The sequence below is a fragment of the Scleropages formosus genome, chromosome 1 (genome assembly GCF_900964775.1).
Source record: "Scleropages formosus chromosome 1, fSclFor1.1, whole genome shotgun sequence".
In the NCBI taxonomy this organism is placed as follows: Eukaryota; Metazoa; Chordata; class Actinopteri; order Osteoglossiformes; family Osteoglossidae; genus Scleropages; species Scleropages formosus.
In genome coordinates, this window is record NC_041806.1 from 32716890 (window position 1) to 32731244 (window position 14355).

A 14355-nucleotide genomic window follows, 5' to 3' on the forward strand; every position below is an offset into this window, starting at 1 on the left:
CAACTGAATCCCACCTTTCATCTTTCAGTCGGTGAACCCACCAGATGACTCCACTTCATCACTTCAGGAGTTTGAGATTATATTAAAATTTGACTTCCTCAGATGTTTCACATACAATTAAAACTGTTTTTTTTTTTAACTGAGTAGAAGCAGGTTTGCAAATGCAAGATTAAGATGCATTTGATGTTTTACAGTAATCTTTTGTGTGGCTGGCCACATTACAGAGAACGCACATTTCCTAGCTGTATAATTCCTTTGACATCTGCCTCATTTCCAAGCTACTGAGTCATGTGAGTTGTCCTCAGGTGGAATACCAAAGTACTGAGCTGGCTCATTGTCTCTGACATTAGTCCTCCAACAGCCTCTGCATCAGGTTATGACAGTAGGTTAATCACAGCCACGATATGCTGTGTCTCCAGTCCTTCAAAATAACCACCACAATGATCCTTCCCACATCATGATCAACAATATGCTTGACATGAGCTTCTAGGTGACAGACATGACATCCTGCTGTCTGAAGACCCCTCTAATTATAAGTTTTAAGCGTTGAGAAGCTTAATCATAGATTGATTTTCTGTTTACTGTCCACTTGGGCCTTTCTTTCTTTCCTTGAATTATTTGATATGGAAGCTTAGAGATCAACCTTATGTTACATTTACATTGACATTACATTTCTATTTATAAATGCTTTTATAATCTTATTATTAATTTTATTATTCTGCTTCACCACCACAGATCAGAGCAGTGCCTGAAAAACTGTGGACGTTATGTTGATCCATCCTCCAAAATCCCACTCCCTTCAGTCAACAAGATCCCCATAGATTTCTCCATTAGGTGCAGTATATATATAAATGTAAGATGTAAAAGTATATTTATAAATGTAATGTAACCTGAAGGGAAATGTCAGTGATCGCAGAGGGTTAAGCAAATTTCTCATCATTCACTCTCTGCATAGGACATATGGGCTGTCACAGACACCCCACATAGATTCCCTGAATGCACATTGCTTTCTGGTGTGTTGTAGCTAAAAAATTGTAGATAAACCAGACAGCACTGCTGGCAAGCCTGTATTTGTGGTGTCTGGATGTGTCCATAGGCATCTGTGACACAGTTATCACCAGCTGTTGTGCGTCAGCTGTTCCATGGCAGAGAGAAGGGAGCGAGACGGTGTTCATATGTTCGCGATAAAGTCATTCCAAAAACAGCTGTTAAACAGTCTGATTTCATCATCATTGTATTTGCTGTATTTTTTCTTTCCTTGCTTTAAGTAATTCAGTGTTTTCCGTTATGACCGCTGCATTGCCTTTTTGTGCATCAGTGAACATGTACTAAAATGGTCGTAATGAACCAGGCCTCCGCAAATCATTGGTTGAGCACTGTCACAAAGGAGAGATTTCAGAAACTTCTCTCAACAAGGTCAAATAATAAAATACAAGCTTCCCAGTGCTGGAAAGAAGTGGGAGAGGACATGATCTTCTATGACATAAAGTGAGAACATGTACGGGGGTGCACATTGACAGCCCCGTCAGAGCAGAGCTCTTTGATTGCAGTTTTGCACGCAGAACTTCTCATTTCACATCTACGAAACAGGGCTATATGGAAATACTGTGTCAATTAAAACAATCTGAAAACTGTACCATACTGTATGCCTTATGTCCATTCTCACTTATAATTTGCATTGCTTGTGTGTGGAGTGTTGTGCAATAAGTATTATATTAAAATTTATTAATGTGCCAGTGTGCTTACTGATGCATTAGTGTTCCCATTAGGATGGTTCCTGAGGGATACCGGTTGAAAGAAATGTATTGTGTCACTTCTAGATTAATCTACACCTTTTCAAAGAGTCTGCCTAAACTGATTGTCCCATTAAAATATGGTTAAGCAATTCATCTTTAAGCAGTTTTGAACCCTCAGACTTCCTGATGTTTCACCTCAGATGCTTTGATTGGCTTTGTTCTCAGCAATGGCTTTGACATCCTGTGATAGTTCGAGGCTTCACAAACAAAGCATTCTGACTATTCTTTCGTTGATCCTGAACCAGAGGACGAGAACCCACACAGAAGATAAATGGTGCATTTTCTGAGAAATCACTGAAAGGTTTTTCAAGACTAATGAAAAATAGTTTAGAATAATTTAAGGTGAAAGGGAAATATTCTGAATTAATATTCTTGAAATATTAAACAAGAGTTTTCATGTAGTGACACACTAAAGCAACAAGTTGAAGTAAATTTGTTCCATGCAATAGTATTGTAACTACCCGAGTTACTGTGAGTTCAAGCAGGAAAATGAGTTCATTGTAAATAGTTGTATTCTGGGAGAAATGGAATTAAGTGTTCAGCCGCTGGAGGGACTTATGGGGACTATAAGGGGGTGACTGTGTTTGTAAGAGGAAAAGAAAAAAGCTTGAGAGGCGCTAAGTAGGCTGGGATGGATGGCTTGAGGTGCAGATCCTTGAGGAAAAGGGGTCCTCAGACCGAGAGCATTACTTCCTTGTGTGCTGGTGTTCCAACAAATGTTCACAGTGAACACTGTCCATGTATCCTTCTTTGCCTCATTCAAACCCAGAGCACAGCACACCACAATATACAAGTTTTTCATCAAACAAATTACTTAAGTATATGAAATGGTGAGACATTGTCAAATACTAGGGGATAAAATATCTTACCAATACATAACCTAGTTATACACAGGCTTACTTGACCTTTTTGTTGTGTACATCACCCCAGTCTCCGTGTTTTGTGTATGCTTATATGTGTTTTTGTAATGGGATCATTATCACCAGTAGCATATAAAGTTTAAAGATTTAGTTTTTTAAGGTTGTAATAAACTAATTTTGAGTTTCCCATTCTTATAAGCTGCATGAAGTAAATTCACTAAGCTGTTATTGTACTTCTTGTATTTGTCAGTGCACATGGTCATTATTGCACACTTGACACTGTCTTTCAAGTTGATTACAACGTTTCCTGTTTATACAGCTGCATATTTAAGGTATGTTGGTTAAGTAAGTTTCTCAGGGTTACTAAAATATACATTTTCCTTGGGAAGGAACCTTCAAAATACCTCCGAAAGGTACATATTTCTCATTTTTATACTTCTTTTGTTCATTGACATCCAGCCAATTCTAAGCCACATGGAAAGTATATAATTGTACTTCCACTCAATTGTACAAATGGTGAAATACTTCTAACTGCTGTGATTTTAATAAAAAAAAAACACCAAGTTTTAATGTGTTGTAAAGGGTGTGCCTCTTATGTCCATATCAAGGTCACTGCATGTGTTAATTTTTCAATAGAAAAAAGGAAAAAAAATGCTAATGCTAGAATCAGAAAATAAAACAAATACATGCAATGGGACTCACCCGGGGAAGGTGTTGGTTGTTATCTGTCTCCAGAGACCTGTGTATCTCTCCACACTGGCTGCTCAGCCTTAGGGATGAGAGCTGTTGTGTGATTTGCATTGTTGCCTCCACTCCAGATTGCAGTGTCTTCTGGAGCACAGCCAACTTTTGCAGCAAAACATCAGTAACCTGATTAATTCTCTATGGTCAATTGGACAAAATAAGCATGCAGTGGTTTTCATTTGTTATTTTTAAACAAATTTATTTCAAGGTGGATTACACTCTGTCTACACATTGTTATGCGATTGCAAGGCAAAGGACTAATCACAAGGGAGCAAGGTACTTTTATTTTTGCTGGGGAATGTTTGTTCTTTTGTCCTTGGTAAAGGGTTTTGTCATTTGAGCTACACATAAATTGCTCAGAATTGCATCGTGTATACATATCTTGCAATAACTCAGTTTCTAAGTTTGTGAGTCTTTCGGAATCACAGGCAATTTCATGTACACATATAAGGATACGTTTGTCTGTTAGGACATCACATCAAAAGTACTATACCAGCTGTGCATAGATACAAGTAACAAGGGACAATTGCTTATTTGGATGCAAATCTTCTGCTGTAATGACATGAATCCTTTTGCATAGCAAATAAATTTTGTGATTGGGTCTTTCTGGCTCATACACAAAGCTGGTATAATTACTCTAGACTCCTGGTGTAAAAACAAAAAATACAAAGTTGGTACATTATTGGGTAACCCATGGTGTGTAAACAGATGGCGTGCACACACACACACACACACACACACACACACACACACACACACACCTCAAAGTTAATAAGTGATTACTCTGCTATACTGCAGAAACAATCAAATACACAAAGTAAGGCTGGCATATTATTAATATATGGTTTACTACACTATACTCTGCTACACATTGGTAATGTCACATACAGCAAGCTGGACACCGGAGTGTGGACCCAATTGCAGAATCTTTTACAGCCAAGGTACAAGGGAAAAGTGATACTCATGGTCAGGGACAGGCGTGGTTCAATCTGAGGTGCAAATGCTGTTCAGGGGTAGAATCCGAAGACGTGGTCGATGAGGCAAAGTGAGGGTCGATTCCGCGGGAGACTGGAAACAGGGACAAGCAGTCAGGCATGAGAACAAGGAGGGAGATGTACGGAGAAGGACAGGTAAAGCGAGGGAGATATATTGTGGGTGGAGAAGGGACAGTTTTATTGAAGAGATTCCACAATGGGAAGCAATGGCCTGGTGCCCTTTATGCGTTAGTTGTTACCAGGTGCTTGCGGTTGAGCTGAGGGCATGGGCATGACAGCACCCCCTCCTCACAGCTCTTATCACCCCGCAAACCTCTGGAAGAGGGACAACCCCTGGGATGTAGCACCGGCTAATCCGAATTGTCCCTGTGAAAGTCTTTTTCTATTGGGAAGAAGAATAGGGGATTGCGTTCTTGCATTGATTATTGCAGTCTCAATGCCATCACCATCAAGTATTCACATCCCTTGCCCTCATCATGGCAGCGATGGAGCAGGTCCATGGTGCATGGATATTTACCAAGATCAATCTGCGAAGCACGTATTATCTAATCTGGATAAGGGAAGGCGATGAATGGAAGACAACATTTAGCATTTCCTTAGGCCATTATGACTACATGTCATGCCTTTCGGTCTTGCTAACATCCTTGCTAACGAGTCTATGTCCCTGTGCTTATATGTCTCTTTTAAAAAAAATTACTAGGAAGGTGATTAGGAATTGTCGATATTCTGAGAGTTTTATGTAGCTACTTGTGTGATCAACATTGGTGCATATGGTGAAAGAAACAAACTAACTGGACTTAAGAATCACCTGTCTCCAACTATGTGTTATGGTTGCGCGTAGCAAGGACGGACTCAAGCGCAGAGTTGTCGTACACCGATGTTTAATAAAGCCAAATCAGAATCCAAAAGCAAAGTCGAGGGACAGGCATGGGTCAGGCGATCAGTAAACGTAGTACAGAGGGCTAGGCAAAAAACGTGGTTGGGAATATACAGGCAAAGGTCGATGTCAGAGTAGGTTCACAGTGGCACGGCTCGAGGGGAAACAAAGGAGGCAAAACAAGGTTCCGCGTCTGGGTTTCCTCGGCTTCCTTCTTTATTGCCGTTCCCATTAGGAAACGGCAGGTGTCGCCGATGTGCCAGCTGCGGGGGACGTGACACTATGTCTCTCTTTCTGCTAATGTAATGCAGAAATTGTATTTTCTATGAGATGTATGTCACTTTGGAGAAAAGTGTCTGCTAAATGAATAAATGTAAATGTATGCTGGAAATCAAGGAAGAGTCAAAGAGATCACAAGCAGGGACCCAGCACCATTCTTCAGGCCCATACTCCTCCCAGTCCAAGAGCGCAGGAATCATGTACACCAGGGACTCATCCACCTGCAATGGAGGAGGCGGTGTTGCACCCTGAAGAGCCTGAAAGAGAGAGGTCCTGTAGAGCTTGAGGAGGGACACATGGAAAGTGGGGCAAATGCGCAACTGTGGGGGCAGTTGTAACCGGTAGGTCACCAGGTTGATCCACCTGAGGATCTTGAAGGGATCTATTTATCAGGGACTGAGTTTTTTGCATGGGAGATTCAGTTTAATGTCCCTGGTGGATAACCATATCCTCTGCCCAGGTTGGAAGAAGAGGATATGCCAATGTTGGTCTGCCTGTTGCTTGTACCGGTGGGTGCTCTGGCAGAAGTGCTCCTGAACCGTCTGTCATACCTCTTTGCTGCTCTGGTACCACTCATCCATGGCAGACACATTGCTGGGACCAGGGTGCCTTGGGAACAGGGGAGGCTGGTAGCCTAAGATGTACTAAAAAGGGAACAGTATTGTGGAAGAGTGGGACAGTGAGTTGTGCGCATACTCAGCCCAGGGTAGAACACACAACCACGGCTGTTGCTGTTGTGAGCAGTAGCTACTGAGGACGCGGTGTAAGTCCTGGTTAAGCCTCTCCACCTGGCCATTCGCCTGGGGATGATACCCCGAGGTAAGGCTGACCGATACCACCATCTTGCTCCAGAAGGCCCTCCATACCTTAGAGGTGATCTGGGGTCCCTGGTCAGACACTATGTCCTCCGGCAGGCCATTTAGGCAAAATACTTGGCAGAACAAAACCTCCACTGATTCTAGAGCAGTAGGGAGCTGAGATAAGGAGATCAGGCAACATACCGTGGAGAAGCAGGCGATGATGACCAGATGACGGTGTTACCTTCAGAAGGAAGCAGGTCTGTGAGGAAGTTAACTGCCACAAGGGACCATGGCCTGGAGGGCACCGGGAGTAGCTCCAATAACCCGGCTGACTTCTGGCTCGGAGTTTCGGCCTGGGCGCATACTTCACACACCTCCACATATTTCAGAACGTCCTCTTGGGTGGAGGGCCAGCACAATCTTCCCTGCAACAGGGGAAGGGTCCTTCAGCTGCCTGGGTGCCCAGCGGCTGGTGAGTTGTGCACCCACTGGAACAAAGGTGGTCTTAACCGTACAGGGACATATTTTTTCCTGGCTGGCCTGTTGGCTGGACCTGGCTCCCCCGCATGGGCTGTTGGGAGGTCCTGCAGGAACTGCAACTGCACAGGGGAGATGGTTCACTGGAGGCCATAATCAGGTCTTTATCGTGAATCCAGGATAATGTGTCCACTTTGGTATTCTTCGTACCAGGCCAGAATGACACAGTGAACTGGAAGTGGGTGAAAAACAGTGCCCAGCGTGTTTGCCATGGATTAAGTCAGTGAACTGTCCGCAAGTATTCTAAGTTCCAATGGTTCGTGACAACACCTGGACTTTTTGGGGTCCATTCCTAACTCTTCTGCGCTCAGGATGAACCCGAGGAAGGAGACAAGCATCTGGTAGAATAGGCACTTTTCCCCTTTGATGAACAGTTTAATGGTTAGCAGCCACCGCAGCACCTGCTGGATATGTTGTACATGCTGTTCCCTAATGTGTGAATAAATCAAGATATCATCTAGGTAGACCACCATACATTTGTTTACCAGATCCCCTAGTATGTGATTTACGAAGGCCTGAAAAACTGATGGTTCATTAGCAAAACCGAAAGGCATGACATGCACTCATAATGGCCCAAGGAAGTGCTAAATGTTGTATTCCATTCGTCCCCCTCCCTTATCCGGATTTTATAATATGCACTTAGGAGGTGCATCTTGGTAAATAGTCACACACCATGGACCTCCTCCATCACCGCCGTGATGGGGGGCAAGGGATGTGGATATTTGACAGTGATGGCATTGAGACCACAATAATCAATGCAAGGACACAATCCCCCATCCTTCTTCCCAGTAAAAAAGAACCTGGCTGAGGCTGGTGAGGTCGAGCATTGGATACTGCTGGAGGCTAAGGTCTATGATACATATTCTTCCATGGCCCTCTGCCTGGGAAGAGACAAAGGATAAACTCTGCCCTGAGGAGGAGAGGCTCACAGTAGGAGATCTATTGCGCAATCCCATAGCCAGTGTGGGGGCAGGGCGGACACCCTGCGCTTACTGAAAAACTCCATGAGGTCCTGGTACTCCCCTGATACCACAAGGGACACTACTTGCAGCAGCAGCTGCTTTGTTTGTGATTCCACCACCCCTGATCCCAGCGGTTGCCTGTTGAGCACACTGACCCTTAACATTACATCACACACACCCCCGTGTGGGAATACCTGAGCCTTCGCAAAGGCAACATCCATAAAACTACTAGCAGCCCCAGAGTTCACAAAGGCCTGTGCTGACAACTGGTTTCTTCCTCATATCAAAGATGCAGGCACAAACAGCTGCAGATGGGAGGAGGTCACCTACCTGGCATTCCGGGTGCGGATTTCTGGGAGATGGTCAAACGGGACTGGTGACTCTGAGATGTTCAGGGCTGCTGTAGTACAAGCACAGTCCTTCCTGAAACCGGCGCTGCCTCTTCTCACTGTTCAGCTGTCCGCACCCAATCTGCATGGGTTTCGAGGGGGTTCCGACAAAGGGGCCAGACACCGACAGAGCTTGTCTGGTTCATTGCATTCGCTCCTGGACCAGATTGCTGATCAGGGTCATGTTCTCCACAAACTGATCGAAGGTCCAATTCTCTCCCTGGTAGACAAGCTCGGCTTGGATCCGGTAGGTCAAACATTTGGGGAAGCTTGCCAGAAGGGCTACAGGGTTCTGCTCACTCTGAACTGTCAATGTGCACAACTCCTGAGCATGTGCCACCACCGATCGGTTGCTCTGCTGGATCTTCATCACATGGTCACTGGTGGTTCATCCAGAGAGCGGATGGTCAAAGACAGCCTGAAACTGTTTTTTAAAATGATCGTAGGTGATGTGGGTGTGCCTTTTCCAGACGGCTGTAGCCGATTTGAGCATGGGTCCAGTCAGCAAGGACACCAGATAGGTCACCCTGCCTTCCATCATGTGTTGTATATATATATATATATGGCAGACTGGTGAAGACTAGCTCACTTTATATGATCCATGGCATTTCTGGGGTACACCGTCGTACCTCAGGGGTATGTCCAGCCAGGGGTCTGGCGCAGTGACTACTGTGAATGACGCCAGCTCCAGTGCCGGAGCGGCCACTGTTTCATCCATTTTTGCGGTCTTCCTTCGTTAGAAAAGCTGCAGGAGTTCTTGCATGGTCTTGGACAGCTGCCACAGAGTCTGTTCGTGGGAACCGAGTAGCACTCCCAGTGCCATGACAGCTGTCTGAAGCCTCTCAGTCTCCGTTGCGTCCATTTGTAGTGGTAAGATCTTCTGTTGCACACAGCAGGCTGGACACCAGAGTGTGGACCCAGTTGCGGAATATTTACAGCTAAGGTATAAGGAGAAAGTGATACTGGTGGTCGGGAACAGGCGTGGTTCAATCCGAGGTGCAAACATTGTTCAGAAGGAGAATACAAAAATACGACTGTGAGGCAAAGTGAGGGATGATGTGGTGAGAGACTGAAAAGAGGGACAAGGGATCTGTTCTGTTATGCCAAGCATTAATTTTGATTTTGCTTATGGAATGAGGGAAAAAACTAAACCTCAGGACCTGTAGCTGCCCTGCTTAGTGATAATGATAAACGAGAAAGAAAGAAATAACACTTCGTTATAGTACAAAGCTGCAATATCTTAAACCTCAGAGCAGACTGAGCCTTGATAAATGTACCATTCCTGACGGCTAGACAGATTAATGATTACTGCAGAAACAAAAGTCTCAAGCTGGCAGCCTCATGCCAATTCTTTCCATTGAGGCAGTGTTTGGAGAGATGGAATCACAAGTTAATGTTCTTCTAAAGAGGGTAGTCACTACACATTAAGACAAGCAAGGGTTCTTTGTTATTTGCAATGATCTTGTTTTGGGAGATTAATAGAAAGACAGGATTCCTGTTAATGAAACCCTAGATCAACCTTTCCCACATAGATGCGGTTGCCAGAGCAACAGAGGAACCCAGCCTTAACTCCAGCACTGCAACAGTTGTGAACTGCTTAGAAATGTCTTGAGAGATGGTCGATGGTTATATTTTAAGATTTTTCTGTTACTGTTATGGATAGGATAAATTAATTTTTATCATTGTTAGGCCTGTTAGCTTCTGTGCTCATTTAGTACAATATATTGTGTGGGATTTTAAGGTGCATCCATGAAGTTAAATATGGCATTCAAACTGATTAGTGGCCCAACTCAGCAGCTCAGGAAGTAACACCAGCAACAAGAGCAAGATTATGTGTAGCATATATCAAAACATATATTTCTGTATGCTTATAACTTTGAAAAAAATATGTTTTATACTTCTTTGCTTAATTTTATGCAAAACATAAACATACGGTTTCAAAATGTTCAGTCCAATCAACAGTCAATTCCTTATGTATCCATATATAGTGAATTTGAAAGTTTTATGAAGCACGATCATTTCATCTTTTTGGAACAAAATGCAATGTATTTTTAAAAGCCTGGATCATTTATCACTCAAATGTAAGTCAGACAGCAATGAAAAGATTAAGCACTTAGTTCTATTACTCCCAGTGCAGTAGATATTCTGATGCACATCCTTCCCTATTTAACTGCTCTGCATCTGATAATGAAATGCTATAGCCTGGGGAAGTGTGATTTATCAGAAGAGATTAATTATAATGTGTTTATTCAATGCATCTGAGATTTTTAATGCAGAACAAAAGTGTATATGTTCATTTGTATGTATCAGTGTGCCCCAATTAGTGCCTCATTAAAAGTTCTTAATACTAAGATTTAATTGTGATCAGTTAGGGCGATCAAAAAAAAAACAAACTAATTAAATGCATGATTTTTATTTCTCAAATTCAAAGGAAATTACATACATGAAGTTACATAGCATGTTCCACTGTAAGGGTTGTTGATGGGACTGAACCACAGTATGCAACTAGTTAATGTAACTGGAAGTTAAATTTTATGATACAGTACGCTTCACTGAATAATTTTCAGACATTGGTAGCAAAAGAAAAAAAAGATGCCCATAAACTATCATCCACATATAAGGCATGAGTGCTCTTGCTCTGTGCCTGAATAATATTGACATCAGTTGAATGGAATGAGCATACGAACCACTGACAAAATTAAAATCTTTATTACTCTTTGATAATATTTCTGTTAATATTTTTCTAGTACAAACCTACTAATGTTCAAAGGCAACTAGCAGCATGAAGGCCTTGAAATACAGCTTAAGAATGCAATGTAGAAATCAATGTCAGACAAATCAGGAACAAACAGAAAGTCGAGAATTGTACATATAGCAGTCTGTGACAAACGTTCACACCTGAAGTATCAGGTAGCAATCCATGTCACAACATAGTGAAGAAAAGATCTGTGAGAAAATGTAAACTTTAAACACTAAAAAAGTTTTTCAGTTTTGGCAGCCCTAAGAATGTACAATACCTATTGTTTGAATCTGGAAAACCAGTCACATTAGCAGGTATCCCTAAAGGTCATTCCTTCAAGTCCAGTCAGTTTCTGCCATTCTTTGTTAAAACAGTGTTGCACTGTTAGCCTGAAGCTTAACCTCATCTCTCACCTTCACATGTGCAACATGTCAACATGTGATAAAGGTACTGTAATTAAGAATCTTGTCTTGACACAAAAAAATACAGGTATTACAGGCATTAAAGGCATATTAGTCTACAATTTTTTGATATAATGAACTAAACATAATTCATATTGTGATTATTGCACTGTGCTTTTCATACTCTGTCACACAGTGCTTTATTCTTGCTTTTTCTGTACTACATAGCGCATTAAAGTAACCTAAGAATGTCATCATATGAATGAAATTTGTTAAAAGAGTTTAGGGTAAATTGACCTCATCTCAGCACAAGGCGTGGGCAATAGGAGGTGCAATGGTTAGAGCCACTGTCTCAGGACTTGGAGGCTGCAGGCTTGCAACCCACCGCCTGGTGCAACATTCTTGAGCAAGACATGTATCCTTAAATAACCCAGTGAAAGTTACCCAGCTGAATAAATTGGTTGATTACAAGTACAATGTAAGTAGGTTAAAGCTGTATTTTGCTTTGGCAAAAAACATCAGATAAATGAAATACAGGTCTTATCTTGGGTTGTGTCTGCCCCATGTTATGATTGGCATTCAGTCACAGCAGATCAGGACCAGACCCACTTCTTACCTATAGGAGAGAGTCTCTATGGCATAGGAGTTATTTAGTGGTGTAATTTTTCAGGAGACTTTACTCAGTTTTCATTTTCATGCTTATTGTCCTTCACAATAACAGATAGCTCTCATGCTGTATAATCCATAAGCTACTGCTGTTCAGCACACACTCCTGTGAACTGAACACTACCTGTTGTTTATTTATTTTGCAGAATGCTCCAAAAATATATCCTTTCTCCTGATTAATTTAACAATACACAAATGGGGGCTCAGAGTCAGTGTTATGCAGTTTCCTATAATATATATAATATATGCTGTTTGTCATAGGGGGATGCGGTGGCGCAGTGGGTTGGACCGCAGTCCTGCTCTTTGGTGGGTCTGGGGTTCGAGTCCCGCTTGGGGTGCCTTGCGACGGACTGGCGTCCCGTCCTGGGTGTGTCCCCTTCCCCTTACGCCCTGTGTTGCCGGGTAGGCTCCGGTTTCCCGTGACCCCGTGAGGGACAAGCGGTTCTGAAAATGTGTGTGTGTGTGTGTGTTTGTCATATGTGCAATGGTATGTATATTATCTGTACTGTTTCTCTGATAGGAATTTTTCTTATGTTTGGCTTGGAGTTAAAAAAATAAAACATGAAAAACAAAATAATTAATTGTTAAAATATTCATCCCTTTTCCTAAGGTATTCCGTCAGAAGTCACATAATCATGTGTAACTCAGAGTTTTTGTGTGACAAGACAAGACAATATGGAGTGAGTATTTTATTCATGCATTTTTCTGACAGTATGCTTAATTTTTTAAAAGCTGTTTTGTATGTTTTACATATGTGCATTTATTCTTTTATCAACAATGTGTCAATTTCCTCTTTTCAGGAGCAGTGGTTTAGCAGTGAGGGTTTAATCGAAATTTTCTGATCTCATGAAAATGTGAATTTGATGAGTTTTCAATTATTGCTAATTTTTTATTTTGAAAAAGGAATTATGAACACATAATTGGAAAGAGTTGTCAGTCCAGATCTGTCCTTGATCAGCCAAACAATAAAGATGTTGACTGCATGTTAACTATGTTGTTGAAGCATTTTGGGCATTGTTGAGACACAGTGTATCTATCAGAGGTTTTCTAAGGGTTAAAGGGTTTTCACAATGTAGAGAAAGATGTGAAACTGAAGACTCCAAGACAAAATCAACAAAACACTGTCAGGCCATTGTATAGAACACTGTGTTATGAATGGAGAAATATTCTGGACTCTTCAAATGCAAAGCAATGCCTGTATTAGTGAGACTTGTTCATAAGATATACTGTGCCCTGCAAACACGTTTATGTAAATGTTAGAAATTATTAAATATTTTCCATGGTATTTGATAAACATACTTTACTAAATAAATTCATTATACCATGTAGATTTTATGCCTGTTTTTCAAACTTTACATACTGTTTTGGAGAATATTGGAGCAACACTTTGAACCCCACTGCTCTGAACCCAAAAAAATGGCAGCTGAGTGCAGAAATCCAGTTGCAATTAGGTGAGCAACACACATCGTGAGAAGAGGCGATTATCCATCAAGATGATTAATCAAATGGGTATATGGGTGACCCAAATGCTCCCATATGTTACTAGAAGGTTGTGTGACATCTGACTGCAAAATGACAGGATTTTTATAGCAAATATTTTGAATAGAGCCCTAGTGCTTCAAAAACACAGTTGTGTTTGGAAAGTAGTAGATGGTTATTATGACATAATTTGATCATTTAACTGCAACTCATTTCGTGGCAATTCTCAGCTTCATTTACTACTCTGAAACAAGAATAGTTGTGTCATATAGCATTATTGATCAAAAATGAGAAGTATTTCATCCATGAAAATATGCAGCTTCCACAGTTCATGGTAACTGGCAGAGTAGTTAGCCTGTCCCTTTTCTATTTCAGCAGCCTACATGTGGCTGTCAGAGAGTCACATTTCATAATTCCTTTGGTATAAGCATTATAATTGCATTCCAGCATTTCAGACAAAAGCTATTATCAAAAAGAAGGAAGCTGTCTGTTATTTTTCGCTATCCTGTGAAGCAATTCATGGTCAAAGACAACACGGAATTTTGATATGCTGAATTTCTGAAGTTTGAGACAAAAGGAAGGTAGATTTGTACTATGTGATCCCAGCAAGAAACCATCATAAAATATTTAAGTTAATTAAAGATAATATGAAAAGCAGCTTATTGCAAAATTCTGCCTTTAATTGAAGACAAAGCAGAATTACTATGTTAAAGGTTTTTTGTATGGTTGCTGGTAATCTCACTTGCCTAAGCACCAGTCAAGTTAATGTAGAAACATCAAGAAACATTAAGACGATCTAAAGGTCCTGGTAATGCTTTGACAATCTTATA